General features: G+C 45.6%; 1 pseudogene; it reads right to left on the reverse strand.

Moving 5' to 3' along the window:
• Positions 1–220: 220 nt before the first annotated feature.
• Positions 221–339, reverse strand: LOC137374754 (5S ribosomal RNA; annotated as a pseudogene).
• Positions 340–19,741: the final 19,402 nt, after the last annotated feature.

A 19,741-nucleotide genomic window follows, 5' to 3' on the forward strand; every position in this document is an offset into this window, starting at 1 on the left:
TACCACATCCCCACAATTCCTGACCTACACTAGGGGCAATTTACAATGGCCAATTTACCTATCAACTTGCAAGTCTTTAGTTGTGGGAGGAAACTGGAGCACCCAGCAGAAACCCACATTGTCACAGGGAGAACTTACAAACACCACACAGGCAGTACCCAGAACCAAACCCAGGTCACTGGAGCTGTGAGGCTGCAGTGCGAACCACTGTGCCGCCCAAAGCCTACTGCACCTGGCATTCCCAGGCGGTCTCCCATCCAAGTACTAACCAGGACTGAGTCTGCTTAGCCTCTGAGCTCAGACAAGATCGGGCATTTTCGGACTAGTATGGCCACAGATGATGGAATGGGTCATCGACAGTACTATCAAACGCACTTGCTCAGCAATAACCTGCTCAGTAACACTCAGATTGTGTTCCACCAGGGTCACTCAGCTCATGACCTCATTCCAGCCTTTGTCCAAACATGGACAAAAGAGTTTAACTTCAGAGGTACTTATGGATAAGGATGAGTAGTCCTCGGGTGAAGGTGCTAAATTGGGGGAAGGCTAATTATAACAATATTAGGCAGGAACTGAAGAATTTAGATTGGGGGTGGCTGTTTGAGGGTAAATCAACATCTGACATGTGGTAGTCTTGCAAACGTCAGCTGATTAGAATCCAGGACTAGCATGATCCTGTGAGGAAGAAAGACAAGTTTGGCAAGTTTCGGGAAGCTTGGATAACATGGGATATTGTGAGCCTAGTCAAAAAGAAAAAGGAAGCATTTGTAAGGGCTGGAAGGCTAGGAACAGATGAAGCACTTGAGGAATATAAAGACAGTAGGAAGGAATTTAAGCAAGGAGTTAGGAGGGTTAAAAGGGGTCATGAAAAGTCATTGGCAAACAGGATTAAGGAAAATCCCAAGGCTTTTTATATATATATAAAGAGCAAGAGGGTAACCAGGGAAAGGGTTGGCCCACTCAAGGACAGAGATGGGAATCTATGCGTGGAGCCAGAGGAAATGGGTGAGGTGCTAAATGAGTACTTTGCATCAGTATTCACCAAGGAGAAGGACTTGGTGGATGATGAGCCTAGGGAAGGGAGTGCAGATAGTCTCAGTCATCTCATTATCAAAAAGGAGGAGGTGTTGGGTGTCTTGCAAAGCATTAAGGTAGATAAGTCCCCAGGGCCTGATGGGATCTACCCCAGAATACTGAGGGAGGCAAGGGAAGAAATTGCTGGGGCCTTGACAGAAATCTTTGCATCCTCATTGGCTACAGGTGAGGTCCCAGAGGACTGGAGAATAGCCAATGTTGTTCCTTTGTTTAAGAAGGGTGGTAAGGATAATCCAGAAAATTATAGGCCGGTGAGCCTTACATCAGTGGTAGGGAAACTATTAGAGAGGATTCTTCGGGACAGGATTTACTCCCATTTGGAAACAAACAAACTTATTAGTGAGAGACAGCATGGTTTTGTGAAGGGGAGGTCGTGTCTTACTAATTTGATTGAGTTTTTTGAGGAAGTGACGAAGATGATTGATGAGGGAACGGCAGCGTATGGTTAGGATTTGGAATGCACTGCCTGAGAGCGTGATGGAGGCAGATTCAATCATGGCTTTCAAAAAGATAATTATCTGAAGAGAAAAAATTTGCAGGGCTATGGGGTAAACTCAGGGGAGTGGGACTAGGTGAGTTGTTCTAGCAGAGAGCTGGCATGGACATGATAGGCTGAATGGCCTCCTCCTGTGCTGTAACCATTCTATGATTCTACGATATGATTCTAATACAGGCAAGCTGCCGGATGCCTCAGTGAGGGCCTCAATTCATGTAAGGAAAACCATTCTTCTGCCCTCAAAAGTGCTTAACATCCAAGAGTCCAAGAGAACTGTGGTTCTGCCCCTGGATACAAATGGGGCCCTCAGACAGCCCTCTCTAGCAGGTTTTGGAGAGACTTTCTCACTGATTTTAATACTTAAAAACGTTGACATCCTGTAAACCCCTTAGTGAGATTCCTGCTCTATATTTGTTTTCACGTATCAATCATTCTGTCTGTTGTCCTGCATTCTAGTGACTTACTTATTGGACAAATTGGCGCTAATTAAATCTTCCTATACAACCCTCCCAGTAACAGTGTGGACGGGGTGGGAGAGGGGTTGCATGCGGGAGTGGTGTGGAATATCAATAGCCCAGCACACAAGAATGCAGGAGCCAAAGCTTTTAACTGTCACCATCACTTTACTCACATCTTTATTATCAACACCAACTCCAAAAGATAAAGCTATATTGCACAATGAACAAGTCATTTTCAAAAAGGAAGGTGAAAAAGCCTATTATACTGCTGCTTTTGAAAACAGGTCTGCAGTGGGGAATCTATGTCAGCCAAGAGTATTCCCTACCACACCCGTAAATACAGATTTGCCAAGTGCCACTCATTCGCAGTGGTAATCACTAATTGTGGTTTTCAAACATAACTTGCTTTGATATGTGCACACAGAGCTCCTAATTTCCCAGATTTCAAATGCTCTGGTCGCTCCCAGTATGATTTATCTCTTTCCTATCTACCACAGTATGAAGCTTCCTTCATTCAGGGCACTTCTTTTCAAAAATGTTTTAGTACTCCTGTCAATGGATATGTTTTTGGTTATTAACTGAAAGAAAAAAGAATTCATCTGCAGTTTTCAGTTGTTCTACTTGTTGAGCAGGTCTGGTCTCTGAGCAGCTAATCGTCTAAACATACCTCCCACTATTGAGGTAGGAGCCAGCATTCCAACCAGTGCTTACAACCTAAGTCCATTTGTGAGCTGGTTTATGTAAGGCGATCTTCACATCTGGGGCAATGGAGATGACAACTTGCATTGATCTGATTATTATCACATGGCTACTTGAAGCAAGAGTGCTGAAGTGCTCGCGTTTAAGCTGCCAGAAAACGCTGATTGCCATTTGAATGCTGTGTTCGGAAACCAGTCCAGCCCGTTTGGCCTGATGGTGTCAATGCAGTTATTTGAGCTGGAGCAGGCCAGTCTGGAAACTTCTCAAGGAGCAGAAAAGCAAGGCAGCTGATCAGCACTTACAGAAAACTTGATGGAATTAGCATTACAACTTATTTTTGCTGAGTATATAATCGGGCGAGGAAGGGGTGGGGGTGCACGCAGGATGGGAGTTTGATTTGTGGTTTAAAATTCCAAAGTTTGCTTTGTCAATGACGAAAGTTTGGAGAAAACTTTAATAACCTCCATAATTCATGCCCTTACATCAGGAGATGTAAAAATAAGTGAAGGCAACCAATGACTTTTGTTTTTGAAACTGTCAATTTTGCATCCAGTTTACATATGTACATTTCTGGACAACCCATACAGAAAGTGAACTGTCAGATCCAAAACTGCCAAGCCAAGTTGACACAGTCATAACGGTTTAAAGAAAAGAAAGACTTACATTTACATCATGCCTTTTACAACCTCAGGGCATCCCAAAGTGCATTACAGCCAATGGGGTACTTTTGAAATGGAGTAACTGTTGTAATGTAGAAAACATATCAGCCAATTTTCACGCAGCAAGTTCCCACGAACAGCAATGCGATAATGACCAGAAAATCAATTTTATGCTGTTGGTTGAGGGATAAATATTTACTGGACATCTAACTCTGCTGCTGTTCTTCAAAATAGTGCTATGTGATCTTTTACTTCCACCTGAGAGGACAAACAGCACCTCAGTTTAATGTTTCATCTAAAAGACAACACTTCCAACAGTGCAGCACTCCCTCAGTACTGCACTGGAGTGTCAACTTGGATCTTTGTGGTCAGATCCCTGGAGTGGGTCATGAACCCACAACCTCCTGACTCAGGGGTGAGAGTGCTACCAACTGATTGACACCTAATAAAAACAATAGAGTACAGAAAACGCAGCAGCTTTGTCAGCATCTGCCAAGAGAAAGACAGCTTTATGTTTTCATCAAAGTAAGTCCACACCCAACACATTAGCCTATCTTTCTCTCTACAATTGCTGACAGATCTGCTGGTTTCCAACATCTTCGATTTCAGTTCTTAGTATTTGCAGGATGTTTTTTATTAACTCATAAGCAACAATGGATTGATCCTGAACCCAGGAAGAAAACATAGGGAGAGAAAGAAGGGGAAACTCTGGAGGTATAGAAAACTTGACATGGAGGATTTTCAAAATTGCGTTATGGCAAACTAACAGACCAGTCAGGAAAATGAACTAAAAGGGCATCGAGAACATCCTTAAGAGAGGAGACTGTAAAGTAGGAAGGCTCAAATTGAGCTCCCAGGCACAGTAAAGCGAATATAGGGCTGAATTTTCATTCAGCTGCGGAGGCGGGACCGGAGGTGGATGGGCCCCCAATTTCCCACTACCAACCGGCATGCTGGTCTCCCCCCAGGGTCCCACCTCCAAACAACTTTCACGGAGACAGAATTGGGGGGGGGGGGCGGCGGAGTGGAGTGACAGCTACTCACCTGCTAAGTGACAGGTAGCCAATCAGGCCAATTAAGGCCACTCTGTACGCCTGAAATTTTCCAGTCGGCATGCGGGCACCCCGCTGAGGCTGAAACACGGCCCAGGACTGGAGGCGGCCTCCCAGCAGCAGACTGGGGTGGGGGCCAGCTAGGAAATCCCCCAGCCCCCCTGCACCCACCATAGCCATAGGGCAACAGCTGCAGCTGCTGGCCATCCAGTGGAGAGTTTTCCAGTTCACGATGACAGCCTGGCAACTTTGTAATTTTACATTTCTAAAAAAGTCTTCAGAGGGCACCTCCATTTTGAGGCGACCTCTCATTCTCCTACCTACATCGGCAGCTACCGCCTCGGATAGTGGGACTGCTGATCTGTCAGTGCTGGAAGGCCTCCTACTGGCCCACCCTGCATCCTTAATTGGACAGGGCTCCCACAATCACCCACTGGGTCTCAGTGCCGGCATGTGCAGGTTCCCGACCCATATTTCCTCCTAATATAAAAGCAAAATACTGCAGATGCTATAAATCTGAAATAAAAACAAGAAATGTTGGAAATACTCAGCAGGTCTGGCAGCATCTGTGGTGAGAGAGGCAGAGTTAACGTTTCAGGTCAGTGACCCTTCATCAAAACTGTCAAAGGTTAGAAATGTAATAGGTTTTAAGCAAATAAACTGGGGGTGGGGCAAGAGATAACAAAAGGCAAATTGTTGATAGGACAGGGTCACAGAGAATAACTGACCAGAAGGTCATGGAGCAAAGGCAAATGGTATGTTAATGGTGTGCGGAAAGACAAAGCGTCAGTGCGGAGAGGGTGTTAATGGACAGAAAAATGAGCAGCCCTGGCCCAAAGCACAAACAAGAAAAGAAACAGTGGGCAGGCACATGGTATGAAAAATGAATGATGAAACAAACTAAAATAAAATAAAAAGAAAAAAGAAAAAAAAACTGAAACTGAAAATAAAAAGTGGGGTGGGGGCGTCATTCTCTGAAATGATTGAACTCAATGTTCAGTCTGGTAGGCCGTAGCATGCCTAATCAGTAAATGAGATGCTGTTCTTCGAGCTTGCATTGATGTTCACTGGAATACTGCAGCAAGCCCAGGACAGATATGTGGGCATGATAGCAGGGGGGGCGTGTTGAAATGGCAAGGAACCAGAAGCTCGGGGTCATGCTTTTGGACTGAGCGGAGGTGTTCTGCAAAGCGGTCACCCAATTGGCATTTGATCTCCCCAAAGTACAGGAGACCACATTGTGAGCAGCGAATATAGAATTCTACATTGAAAGAAGTACAAGTAAATTGCTGCTTCACCTGAAAGGATTGTTTGGGGCCTGGGATAGTGAGGAGAGAGAAGGTAAAAGTGCTGGTATTACACCTCCTGTGATTGCATGAGAAGCTGCCGTGGGAAGGGGATGAGGTGTTGGGGGTAATGGAGGAGTGGATCAGGGTGTCACGGAGGGAATGATCCCTTTGGAATGCTGACAGGGGAGGGGAAGATGCGTTTGGTAGTGGCATCACGCTGGAGGTGGCCGAAATGGCAGAGGATGATCCTTTGGGCATAGAGGCTGATGGGGTGGAAAGTGAGGACAAGGGGAATCCTTTTAGTGTTTAATTCACTGCCACTGCTCTTCCAGGAATGCCTACCTTGAAGAAGTTCTGTTCTGCTCTCCAAAGGGATCTTCATTTGTCTCTTTTCCCTTGTTCACCTTCTTTGCTTTCGATTTCCCTCCTGGTATTTGATAAAGTGTCTACCAAAACTCGTTTTCACAGCCACATCTCCTTCTTCAGCAACTGTCTCCAGCCCTGACTCATTCCAGGTGGATTCCAACTATGTTTCATCCATCATGTTTTGAATCCATCCAGGACTACAGATATCTCTGAGAAATACAACATTCCTCCGACTGCTATTCTCGCCGCATCCTGAGATCCACACTCAGTGCCATGCGCCACCACGTATACACACTGGACCTCTCTCTCCAGAAGCACCGCCTCACCATATCTCAAAGCTGTTCTACTCCGCAGTTTCATTTCATCCTTCGTCTTATCTGACTCATTAACAAAAAACTTTTTTTCTTCCTTTCAGATGTTAAGGAACGCCCCTCCAGATCCTTCTTCCCCTTCACTTCCCTCTGACCCCACCCCTTCTGATCTGACATAATAAAAGCAAAATACTGCAGATGCTGGAAATCTGAAATAAAAACAAGAAATGCTGGAAATACTCAGCAGGTCTGACAGCATCTGTGGAGACAGAAGCAGAGTTAACGTTTCAGGTCAGTGACCCTTCTTCAGAACTGGCAAATATTAGAAATGTGAAAGGTGATAAGCAAGTAAAGCAGGGGTGGGGCAAGAGATAACAAAGGAGAAGGTGTTGATAGGACAAGGTTGTTTGCTGACCAGAAGGTCATGGAGCAAAGGCAAACAATATGTTAATGGTGTGTTGAAAGACAAAGCGTTAGTACAGGTAGGGTATTGACGGACAGAAAATTGAACAGCCGCAATTACAAACATAAAAAAAAACAGTGAGTAAGAAATCTGAAAAAACTAAGATGAAATAAAACAAAATAAACACAAAAAAAGAGGAAACAAGTTAAATATATAAAAAGAGAAAAGAAAAAAGAAAAAATAACTAAAAATAAAAGTAAAATGGGGGGCCCGTCATGCTCTGAAATTATTGAAGTCAATGTTCAGTCCGGCAGGCTGTAGTGTGCCTAATCGGTAAATGAGATGCTGTTCCTCGAGCTTGCGTTGATGTTCACTGGAACACTGCAGCAATCCCAGGATAGAGATGTGAGCATGAGAGCAGGGAGGAGAGTTGAAATGGCAAGCAACCGGAAGCTCGGGGTCATGCTTGCGGACTGAGCGGAGGTGTTCCGCAAAGCGGTCACCCAGTCTGCGTTTGGTCTCCCCAATGTGCAGGAGACCACATTGTGAGCAGTGAGTACAGTATACTACATTGAAAGAAGTACAAGTAAATCGCTGCTTCACCTGAAAGGATTGTTTGGGCCCTGCGATAGTGGGGAGACAGGAGGTAAATGGTCAGGTATTACACCTCCTGCAATTGCATGGGAAGGTGCCATGGGAAGGGGATGAGGTGGTGGGGGTAATGGAGGAGTGGACCAGGGTGTCGCGGAGGGAACGATCCCTTCGGAATGCTAACGGGGGATGGGAGGGGAAGATGCGTTTGGTAGTGGCATCACGCTGGAGGTGGCGGAAATAGTGGAGGATGATCCTTTGGATATGGAGGCTGATGGGGTGGAAAGTGAGGACAAGGGGAACCCTGTCGCGGTTCTGGGAGGGAGGGGAAAAGCTGAGGGTAGAGGTGCAGGAAATAGGCCGGACACGGTTGAGGGCCTTGTCAACCACAGTGGGGGGGAAATCCTCAGTTGAGGAAAAAGGAAGACATATCAGAAGCGCTATCATGGAAGGTAGCATCATCAGAGCAGATGCGTCGGAGACGGAGAAACTAGGAGAATGGAATGGAGTCCTTACAGGAGGTAGGGTGTGAAGAAGTGTAGTCGAGGTAGCTGTGGGAGTCAGTGGGCTTATAATGGATATTAGTAGACAGCCTATCCCCAGAGATGGAGACAGAGAAGTCGAGGAAGGGAAGGGAAATGTCAGAGATGGACCATGTGAAGGTGAGAGAAGGGTGGAAATTAGAAGCAAAGTTGATAAAGTTTACCAGTTCAGGGCAGGAACCGGAAATGGCACCGATACGGTCATCAATGTACCGGAAAAAGAGTTGGGGGGGTGGGGTCCGAGTAGGACTGGAACAAGGAATGTTTGACATATCCCACAAAAACTCAAAATCCCCTTCTGATCTGACCCCTTGCCATGTATTCACGATACCCTCTGACCTTCCCCTCTCTGGCACTGAACAAAGGATTGCGTTTTATGCCCTTACGCCCCCACCTCAATGAATTTTGTGCTCGGTATGAAGTTGAGCTCTTCTTCCATTGCCTTCGCCTCCGGGCTCACCTCTTTGACCAGGAGTCCTCCCCCTGACCAGCTGACCCATTCGCCCGCCTCCAGCATTCTCCCTCCACCTGGACCCCTCCCTCTGGCCGATTACCCACTCTTGATCTTTTCTTTGAAAACTGTCGGCGAGACATCGGCCATCTCAATTTCTCTGCTCCCCTTACTCACTCTAACCTGTCTCCCTCTGAACTTGCTGAACTCCGTTCTCGTAGGTCTGACCCCAACATTGCAGACAAGGGTGGTGTTGTTGTTGTATGGCGTACCAACCTCTACCATGCAGAGGCTCAGCGCCAACTCTCAGACACTTCTTCCTACCTCCCCTGGACCATTACCCCACCACTGAACATCAAGTTACTGTCCACAGGACTGTCACTGACCTTATCTCCTCTGGAGATCTTCCCTCTACAGCTTCCAACCTCATAGTCCCGTAACCCCGGACAGCCCACTTCTACCTCCTTCCCAAAATCCACAAACAGGACTGTTCTGGCAGACCCATTGTCTCAGTCTGTTCCTGTCCCATTGAACTTATTTCTTCCTATCTTGACTCTGTCATTTCTCCCTGGTTCAGTCTCTTCCCACCTACATCCGTGACTCTACTGACATCCTATGTCATTTTGACAATTTCCACTTTCCTGGCCCCAACCACCTCCTCTTCACTATGGACACCCAATCTCTCTAAACCTCCATCCCCCACCAGGATGGTTTGAGGGCTCTCCACTTCTTTCTTGAACAGAGGCCTAGCCAGTCCCCATCCACCACCACCGTGCTCCACATGGCAGAACTTGTTCTCACATTGAACATCTTCTCCTTCAACTCCACTCACTTCCTTCAATAAAAGGTGTTGCTATGGGTATCCGCATGGGTCCTAGCTAAGCCTGTCTTTTTGTGGGATATGGCAAACATTCCTTGTTCCAGTCCTACTTAGGCCCCCTCCCCCAACTCTTTTTCCGGTACGTTGATGACTGTATCGGTGCCGTTTCCTGCTCCCACCCCGAACTGGAAAACTTTATCAACTTTGCTTCCAATTTCCACTCTTCTCTCACATTTATAAGGTCCATCTCCGACACTTCCCTTCCCTTCCTCGACTTCTGTGTCTCTATCTATGGGGATAGGTTGTCTACTAATATTCATTATAAGCCCACCGACTCCCACAGCTACCTTGACTACACTTCTTCACACCCTGCCTCCTGTAAGGACTCCATTCCATTCTCCTAGTTTCTCTGTCTCCGACGTATCTGCTCTCATGATGCAACCTTCCATGACAGCGCTTCTGATATGTCTTCCTTTTTCCTCAACCGAGGGTGTCCCCCCACTGTGGTTCACAGGGTCCTCAACCGTGTCTGGCCCATTTCCCGCACCTCTACCCTCACCCCTTCCCCTCCTTCCCAGAACTGTGACAGGGTTCCCCTTGTCCTCACTTTCCACCCCATCAGCCTCCACGTCCAAAGGATCATCCTCCTCCATTTCCGCCACCTCCAGCGTGATGCCACTACCAATGCATCTTCCCCTCCCCTCCCAGTCAGCATTCCGAAGGCATCATTCCCTCTGTGACACCCTGGTCCACTCCTCCATTACCCCAAACATGTCGTCTCCATCCCATGGCACCTTCCTATGTAATCGCAAGAGGTGTAAATACCTGCACATTTACCTCCTGTCTCCTCACTATTGCAGGCCCCAAACATATCTTTCAGGTGAAGCAGTGATTTACTTGCACTTCTTTCAATTTAGTATACTGTATTCACTGCTCACAATGTGGTCTCCTGTACACTGGGGAGACCAAACGCAGATTGGGTGACCGCTTTGTGGAACACCTCCGCTCAGTCCGAAAGCATGACCCCGAGCTTCTGGTTCCTTGCCATTTCAACACACCACCCTGCTCTCATGCCTACCTATCTGTCGTGGAATTGCTGCAGTGTTCCAGTGAACATCAATGCAAGCTCGAGGAACAGCATCTCATTTACCGATTAGGCACACTACAGCCTGCCGGACTGAACATTGAGTTCAATAATTTCAGAGCATGACAGCCATTACAAATGCTGAATGAGCAACTGCCTGCTTCCATTGTTTTCAGTCTTTATTGGATTTGCATGTCTTCCTTGTTTAATTTATGGCAGAAGTTTGATGTTTTATTTAAAACTCAACAAATTCTAAGCTTTAATTGAAGAGAAAGTGTCCTTTTTGTGTGAGCTTGCTACTCAAAGGGAAAAAGAGAGAACTCCCAGCTCTCTGCCATTCTCACTTATTTATTTTCCCTTCTACGTTTGTCCCTAGTCAAGGTCAAAAACATGTGATTCCCATTGCTACAGGAAAAAGAATCTGGCTCTGTAACTTCAATTTTAACTGAGAGCCTCAGGGCAGCTTGAAGGACCTGACAAAGATGTCATTGGATCTGAAGGTTGGGCAATTTAGGTTGAGTGTGTGAGACAACCAGACATCTGCAGTTAAACAAACTTTGTTCATTTAAAACCAGTTCCGCCAAAGTGGAATAAGTGAATTGGAAAGACTGTGTGACCAGATCCCGAAAAGGAGAGTACAAATCAGCAGTGACCTTTTGTCCCTTTTAAAGGAAGAAGGTGTTGCGATGCATATGAAGCTCAACAATAACAATTTACATTTACATAGCGCCTGTAATGTCCCAAGGTGCTCCACAGGAGAGTTATCAAACAAAACTTAACACTGAGCTACATAAGGAGATATTAGGACTGATGATCAAAAGCTTTGTCAAAGAGGTAGGTTGAAAGAGTGTCTTACAGGAGAAAAGAGAGACAGAAAGGTTTAGGGAGCGAATTCCAGTTCTTAGGGCCTTGACAGCTGAAGGCACAGCCACCAATAGTGATGTAATTCAATGTGAGAATGCTCAAGAGGTCATAATTAGATGAGCACAGAGATCTTGGAGGGATGTGGAGCTGAAGGAGATTATAGAGCTTGGGAGGGTTGAGACCTTGAAAGGATGAGAATTTTTAAATGGAGGTGTTGCTTAACCAGGATTCAATGTAGGTCAACGAGCATATGGGTGATGGGTGAATGGAACTTCATGCGAGTAAGGGCATGGACAGAAGGTTTTGGATGCCCTCAAATTTATGGAGGGTAGAATGTGAGACGTTGGTCAGGATTGCTTTGGAATAGTCAAGGCTAGAGGTGACAAATAAGTTGAGGCAGGGGAAGGGCTCAGCAATGTTATGAAGGTGGAAATAGGTGGACCTGGTGATGGCACAGATATATGGTTGCAGGATCATCTCGGGGTCAAATAGGACACCATTTGGTTCAGCCTCAGACAATTGCCAGGGACGTGGTGGTTAGGCAACGGAGTTTGTAGTGAGGACCAAAGACACTGGCTGTCAAGGTAACAGGGTATTAAATCATTGTGTACATGATCATATTTCACTCCTGACAACATGTCAACATGAGTGAGTATTGTATGCCATGTGGCTATGTGATATCTAATTCTGTCACCAGGTAGCTGGAAGACTCTTATTTCTGCATCTCCGATGGCCAGGCATGTAAGACCCAGCTTATCTCCAGAGCCTCCTCCTCTGCACTGGTCAGTTTGGAAATACCTGGAGTGTCACCTCCGGTTCTCTGCCTCTCCCTGGTGTTCTGTACTATCTTCTCCTTCAAAGAAGGACAGAAGAAAACTATGAGTGAGAGTAATGGAATGTGTTGAGTGGATGGAGGGATAACATTTGTGGAGGGTCACTGTGAGGGATAGGTATGGCATTGCATTAAAATGAGGTGAGTGTCAGTGGTAGATGGTCAGATGGGGATGTGAGGAGGGGCCTAGACAGAGATGGTGGGTTCATTTGCAAGGTAAGTTGGGCTGAGGAGTGATGTGCAGGCAGGAGAAGGCTTGGTAAGGCAGAATGAGGGGGGCTGGGGTAAGATGCACATCAGGATATACTTGAATGTGCCATGCCACTCACCTTTCCTGCTTTAATTAGATCATTAAGCCTCTTCTGGCACTATATCCAGGAGCGTAGCAACACACTCCTGCTCCTCAGCTCCTCAGCAATTTCCAGCCACAGCTTCTTGTTCTCTGAGTCAAGCTTCTTCCTCCCAGTGGCAGGGAAGAGACTCTCCCTGCAGGCCTCTGCAGCATGCAGTGTCAGGTCTAGGAAGACATCAGTGAAATGAGGTGCTGGCTTGCAATGTTGTGAGTCCATTGCTGCAGTTTCTTGTGATTCATTGGCTGGGTTAAAAAGCCACTAACAAATGCGCTGCTGAAACTTCTGGGGTTCCCTACTGAGCTCCCGGCTGCCAGCTCGTTGAACAGTTAAAATTTCTGCCTATTCTCTCTCATTCAATAGCAAAATACTGCGGATGCTGGAAATCTGAAATAAAAAGAGAAAATGCTGGTAATACTCAGCAGTTCAGGCAGTATCTATGGAAAGAGAAATAGAATCAACGTTTCAGGTCTATGACTAAGATCAGTGAGTTCTGACAAAAGGTCATTGACCTGAAATGCTAACTAACTTGGTTTCACTTTCTATAGAGGCTACAAAGACCTGCTGAGTATTTCGAGCATTTTCTGCTTTCATTTCATACTCTCTCTTTGCCTTTCTTGCATCTTTTTCAATTTTCCCTGCATTGTCTGGATTCTGCCCGGTTTTCAATTACATTCTGTACCTGGCATTTGTCAGAAACCACCTTTCTCTGTTTTATTTTAGCCTCTATTTCCTTAGTCATCCAGCGAGCTCTAGCTTTGGATATTCCATCTTCCCTTCTTATGAGAATATACTTGGTTTGTATCTGAACTATCTTTGCCTTGAAGGCCCACCATTGCTCATTTACTGTTTTCCTCACCAACCTTTGTTTCCAGACCAATGGGAGTCCGGCCAGAACAGCAATGGAAGAGTCAAGTCTAGAGGTAACAAAGGCATGGATGAAGGTTTCAGCAGCAGATGAGCTGAGGCACAATTGGAGAAAGGCAATGATATGGATGTGGAAATAAGTGTTCTGGGTGATGGAGAGGATTTGGGGTCAGAAGCTCAGCTCAGGGTCAAATACAATATCAAGGTTGTTAACAGTCTAGTTCAACCTCAGACATTGGCTAGTTAGGGGGATAAAGTCAGTGGCTAAGGAATGGATCTTGTGGCAGGGACTGAAGACAATGGCTTCGGTCTTCCAAATATTTAATTGGAGGAAATTTCTGCCCGTCCAACACTGGATGTCAATCAAGCAGCATGACGAATCAGACATAGTAGAGAGGTCAAGAGTTACATTGAGAGGTGAGGTTGAGCTGGGTGTTGTTGGCTTACATGTTGGGGCAGATGTCCAAAATGGGGTCTGGAACCTGACACTCAGATAATTTCCAGGTCCCAACCCCGCTCCTCAATCGCATCGCTCATGTGACATTATTTTGAAATTAAATTCTCTAATTGGGCAGGAGGCAAGCTCAGTCCCATATTAGTGGTGCCGAGTGTCTCCAGGAAGCGGGAGCTGTCTGCAGAGATCGAGCGACAAAGGCAGACGGCAGCCATGATAAGGCCCGTTGCTGCCTTGACGAAGGGAGCAGGCCGCTCCTTGGAGGGCCAGCAGCATAAAAGAGGAAGACATTGTTGAAAGATCCATGATCCATCGCAAGATTCCTGAGGGCCCCATAATTTTCAACCTCAAAGAAAAGGTTTACCTTCACCCCTCTGTTAGCCCAACTGCTGTGCACTAACGTTTAGGTTCACTGGAGTCCCATTTGAAAATTGCAGTCCCGACCTCCCCGGCCCCTTAACAATCTCCTCTGGGAGTTTTATGGTCTGTTAATTGGAGGTGAACGGGTTCCCATTCTCTCCCCACCGCCCTCACTTTAAAAACTGGAGTCTGTCCCGGAAGCGTCAGGATCCAGAGACACCACCCCAGCTCCACGATTTTTAAATCACATCTGCACCTGGTCCTGACCCCGTAGGCATCTGAAAATCCAGCCCATAGAATCTGAAGTTGCATGAAAAGTGATTTATTTCTGCACTGGGACATCTGTACATACATATATAAAATGTCCACATGACTTGATGGTGACCCATATGATGATGCTGGTAGCTGCATCTGGAATCAGATTTTACGAGTGTTATGATCCTATCAGGTACAAGCCTAATCTGGAGAAAACCGGCGTAACTGTTGAATGTGACTTTCTTGAAGACGCTGATTCTAGTTGTGTTTATCCTCAGGGCTGTTTTTTTAAATGGAAGCTCAGTCTGTTGCCTGTTACACAAGGCAGGTGAGCTATAACAATACTTTACTTGTGTAATAAAAAGGTTCATTGAACTCATCATGCCATCGCTATCTGCACAGAGCACAGTTGATGCACAACACAGGTTTGTAAAAAATGGTCTCCTTATTTCCTCGTTGCTATGCACATTAGAACATATTGTTGCTATATATAATTAAATAGAGTATAAACTGTCAAACAAGAATCAGCTTGTATAGTCAATCCAATTTATTGCTACTCTCCTCTGAGACTGAGTAGAACAAATTCTTCTTTTGTGCTTTCCTAAAATTCAAGACAGAATTATCTTGTTCCAGACTTTGTACTTTTTAAAAATTCATTTATGGGATGTGGGCATTGTTGGCTAGGCCAGCATTTATTGCCCATCCCTAATTGCCCTTGAGAAGGTGGTGATGAGCTGCCTTCTTGAACTGCTGCAGTCCATGTGAGGTAGGTACACCCACAGTGCTGTTAGGAAGGGAGTTCCAGGATTTTGACCCAGCGACAGTAATGGATTGGCGATATAGTTCAAATCAGGATGGTGTGTGACTTGGAGAGGAACTTGCAGGTGGTGGTGTTCCCATGCATCTGCTGCCCTTGTCCTTCTAGTTAGTAGAGGTCGCAGGTTTGGAAGGTGCTGTCTAAGGATCCTTGGTGCGTTGCTGCAGTGCATCTTGTAGATGGTACACACTGCTGCCACTGTGTGTCGGTGGTGGAGGGAGTGAATGTTTGTGGATGAGGTGCTAATCAAGCGGGCTGCTTTGTCCTGGATGGTGTCAAGCTTCTTGAATGTTGTTGGAGCTGCACTCATCCAGGCAAGTGGAGAGTATTCCATCACATTCCTGACGTGTGCCTTGTAGATGGTGTACAGGTTTTGGGGAGTCAGGAGGTGAGTTACTCTCTGCAGGATTCCTAGCCTCTGACCTTCACTTGTAGCCACGATATTTACATGGCGACTCCAGTTCAGTTTCTGGTCAATGGTAACCTCTAGAATGTTGATAGTGGGGGATTCAGTGATTGTAATGTCATTGAATGTCAAAGGGAGATGGTTAGATTATCTCTTGTTGGATATGGTCATTGCCTGGCACTTGTGTGGCGCAAATGTTACTTGCCACATATCAGCCCAAGCCTGGATATTTTCTGGGTCTTGCTGCATTTCCACACAGACTGCTTCAATATCTGAGGAGTCACAAATGGTGCAGAACATTGTGTAATCATCAGCGAATATCCCCACGTCTGACCTTATGATTGAAGGAAGGTCATTGATGAAGCAGCTGAAGCTGATTGGGCCTAGGATACTACCCTGAGGAACCTCTGCAGTGCTAAGTATGACTCCAATCAGCGGAGAGTTTTCCCCCTGATTCCCATTGACCTCAGTTTTGCTAGGGTGCCTTGATGCCATACTCGGTCAAATGTTGCCTTGATTTCAAGGGCAGTCACTCTCACCTCACCTCTTGAGTTCAGCTCGTTTGTCCATGTTTGAACCAAGACTGTAATGTGGTCAGGAGATGAATGGACTTGGCGGAACCCAAACTGAGCACCACTGAGCAGGTTATTCTCAGCAAATGCTGCTTGATGGCACTGTCAATGACACCTTCCATCACTTTACTGATGATTGAGATTGGATTGATGGGGCGGTAATTGGCTAAGTTGGACTTGTCCTGCTTTTTGTGTACAGGACATACCTGGGCAATTTTCCACATTGCCAGGTAGATGCCAGTGTTGTAGCTATACTGGAACAGCTTGACTAGGGGCACAGCAAGTTCTGGACTTCAAGTCTTCAGTACTATTGGTGGAATATTGTCAGGGCCCATAGGCTTTGCAGTATCCAGTGCCTTCAGTCGTTTCTTGATATCACATGGAGTGAATCGAATTGGCTGAAGTCTGGCATCTGTGATGCTGGGGACTTCAGGAGGAGGCCGAGATGGATCATCAACTCAGCACTTCTGGCTGAAGATTGTTGCAAATGTTTCAACCTTATCTTTTGCACTGATGTGCTGGGCTCCCCCATCATTGAGGATGAGGATATTTGTGGAGCCATCTCCTCCAGTTAGTGTTTAATTGTCCACCACCATTCACGGCTGGATGTGGCAGGAATGCAGTGCTTACATCTGATCCATTGGTTATGGGATCGCTTAGCTCTGTCTATTGCATGCTGCTTACACAGTTTGGCACGCAGATAGTCCTGTGTTGTAGCTTCACCAGGTTGACACCTCAATTTGAGGTATGCCTGGTGCTGCTCCTGGCATGCCCTCCTGCACTCTTCATTGAACCAGGGTTGGTCTTCTGACTTGATGGTAACGGTAGAGTGGTGAATATGCCGGGCCATGATGTTACAGATTGTGGTTGAGTACAATTGTGCTACTACTGATGGCCCCCAGCGCCTTATGGATGCCCAGTTTTGCATTGCTAGATCTGTTGGAAATCTATTCCATCTAGCACGGTGGTAGTGCCACACAACATGATGGAGGGTATCCTCAATGTGCAAAGAGCCAGCACATGCATGATGTGCCAAATGGCCTCCAGCTGAGCTGTAAGATTCCATAATACCTTTACAAGAATTTCCCACATCTATTTACTCTTGGTGTTTTTTGTCATTGTTTATGTGTGTTGATCAAAGTGTAGGATGTCATGTTATCACTCCTAGCACTGAGTACCACTGTCCAACACGCCTCATCCAGGTATAGCTCAAGTTGACAGTAAAGTAAAGCTCTCTCTGCTCCAAACAACATGTTAAGGTCACTCTGGCCCCTATGGCCAGACTTTTCTTCTGAGATACTCCTACTCCGCTGCTGTAACTTTGTCGGAAGTACGACTGAAATTCGGTTCATGTGTGTAAGTGGGGTTTCCAATGCACTTTCAGCAAAGTTACGGCAATGGAGTAGGAGCAGCTTTGAGGAAATTCGCAGTTGATGTTCATATTTTTAACAAAATCTAGAACAGTTGTGGAAGAATATGTTTATGATTTCACTGGAAATACTGATTAGAGGAAATCTTTCTAAATATATTTACCATGTTGCTGCATGCGGCTACCAAAGAAATGTATTTTTTTGTTCTGTTTTGAATAGGATTCTGATTCGGCTGAGAATTAGGTCTGGCTGTAAACAGTGGGAGACACCGGCAAAGCCACATTTATTGCCCATGTCAAGTTGATCTGAGAAGGTGGAGACAGGACTTCTCCTTGAACAGCTGTTATCCTGTGCTGATGGTGCTCCCACAATGGTGTTGAGTTCGTGAATGCCTACCAGCAATGATAAAGGGATGGTGTTCATGTCCAAGTTAGGATGGTGTATGACTTGAGTATGAACTTGGGATCTGTCCCAATGTCCCTCAACATAAACCTTGGAGGAACATGGCTTACTGCACTCATGATATTTTTTCCATTTTCCATGGTAGAACCATACCTGAGTCAGATTTTGATTAGTGCCAAATTAAGAGCAGTTTCATATAGTGGGCCAGTACCTACAAGAGAAAAGGGAACATCTCTCCTGACCAAGACTCGTTATTGACACTAGTGAAATCTTTTCACAAGCATCTGCACTGGTCCCACCCAGAATATGCACCAGTTCAAACTTGTGCCTGTAATCTCATATTGATTTCAACAAGACTATAATATATTAAAGATACAAGTTGAACAAACACCAAAACAAATTTCTTTAGTGATCGTTTGTTTCCTTTCATACTTTTCTCTATTATTAATGTATTACCTGCAACTATCTGTACCTTCTGTAGAGCCTTTGTAAAGTGATAGGAAGGTTAGCCTAATTATTTCACACAAAGCTATTACTAAATGGAGTTGATGTGTTGTCAGCAATATGATATCGTGCAACGGATGTCGATTGTTCTCATTGTTTTATCTTGTTTACGGCCAGACCTTGATACTTGGCCAAATCGGAATCCAATGCAGGATGGTGGCCCATTGTTGTTAGGACTGTGAAAAATGGAAACCTGGGGGAAGGAGATGAAAACTCAATTTTGGGGTCAAACATTAATTTTATATATGTGTAGGTTACATTATTTCCTGGTAACATTCAGTGAAATAAAACTGGTCATCATTGTTATGAACTATAGTGGCGGTCAGGTAATACCTGCCACCTGCTTCAAGTGGAACTACTTTTCGACTGTACTCATACTCAATGCTAACCTTTGCCACTTCCAGTTTGGTGAATTATTTTTGTGATTTTCTTTTACACTGATCAAGCCAAGGATTAAATAGACAGTGTTACGATCAAGTGAAGAGGGGTCAAAGGGCTCCCGTCTTTTGCCTCTCCTTGTTTGTGAATGTACTTGCCAATTCAATGAATGTTTCACTATTTACGTGTTATGATCATCAAAGAACCAATCGGCAGGTTTTCTTGAGTTTAACAGAGGAAAAGGTTAGCTTTATTGTACCCAATCGATCTAAATAAAATAATAAACTACACTCCAACTTTCACACACACACACACAGACACACACACACAAATAGGTTACAGAGTGTGGAAGGATAGATTGGTTGTTTTAGAGTCTGGAGCAATAAAGAGTGGGTATACAGTCTGTGGAGTTTGGTGACTTGGTTATCTTCCAGCTGAACTCGGTGGTCCTGAGGCTTCCGGCTTATAGATGTGGACAGGAGATTCAGTGGTCCTCCTGGAAAACAGTGATGCCGATGAGTTCCTTCACGGGGTTTCTGTCTGCCGCAATGATGCTTAGGTGGTTACGGTCAGCAGGCAGGATTTGAAACTTGCCAGGTGGACTGGGAAGAGAGAGAGAGAGAGAGGGACCCCACTTGGGTTTCTTCTGATCAGTGTCAGTTGCTTGTTTGCTGAAGAGAGAAAAAAGCCAGCTTAAAACAGACAGAGGGCTGAATTTTGTTGAGCTCCTGATGTCGGGCTCTGTGGCAGGGGTGATGGAGGGGGGGTGGTGCTGGAAGGTCACAGCAGTAGTGGCCCATCACAGAGCCTGATGCCATGATTGCTGGGCCTAATCTTTCTGGCGGTGCTGAGGCTCCTTGGCGGCCCCCCTATCGCTCAGTGATGGGGTCCAACTTTAAATATTTAAATAAATATAATGAATACATTTACCTCCAATTCCCCATGGTCTTACCAGTTGTCCGGGATCTTCTGTGCAATGGGTGGCACTTACATG

Source organism: Heterodontus francisci, chromosome 10 (assembly GCF_036365525.1).
Source record: "Heterodontus francisci isolate sHetFra1 chromosome 10, sHetFra1.hap1, whole genome shotgun sequence".
Classification (NCBI taxonomy): domain Eukaryota; kingdom Metazoa; phylum Chordata; class Chondrichthyes; order Heterodontiformes; family Heterodontidae; genus Heterodontus; species Heterodontus francisci.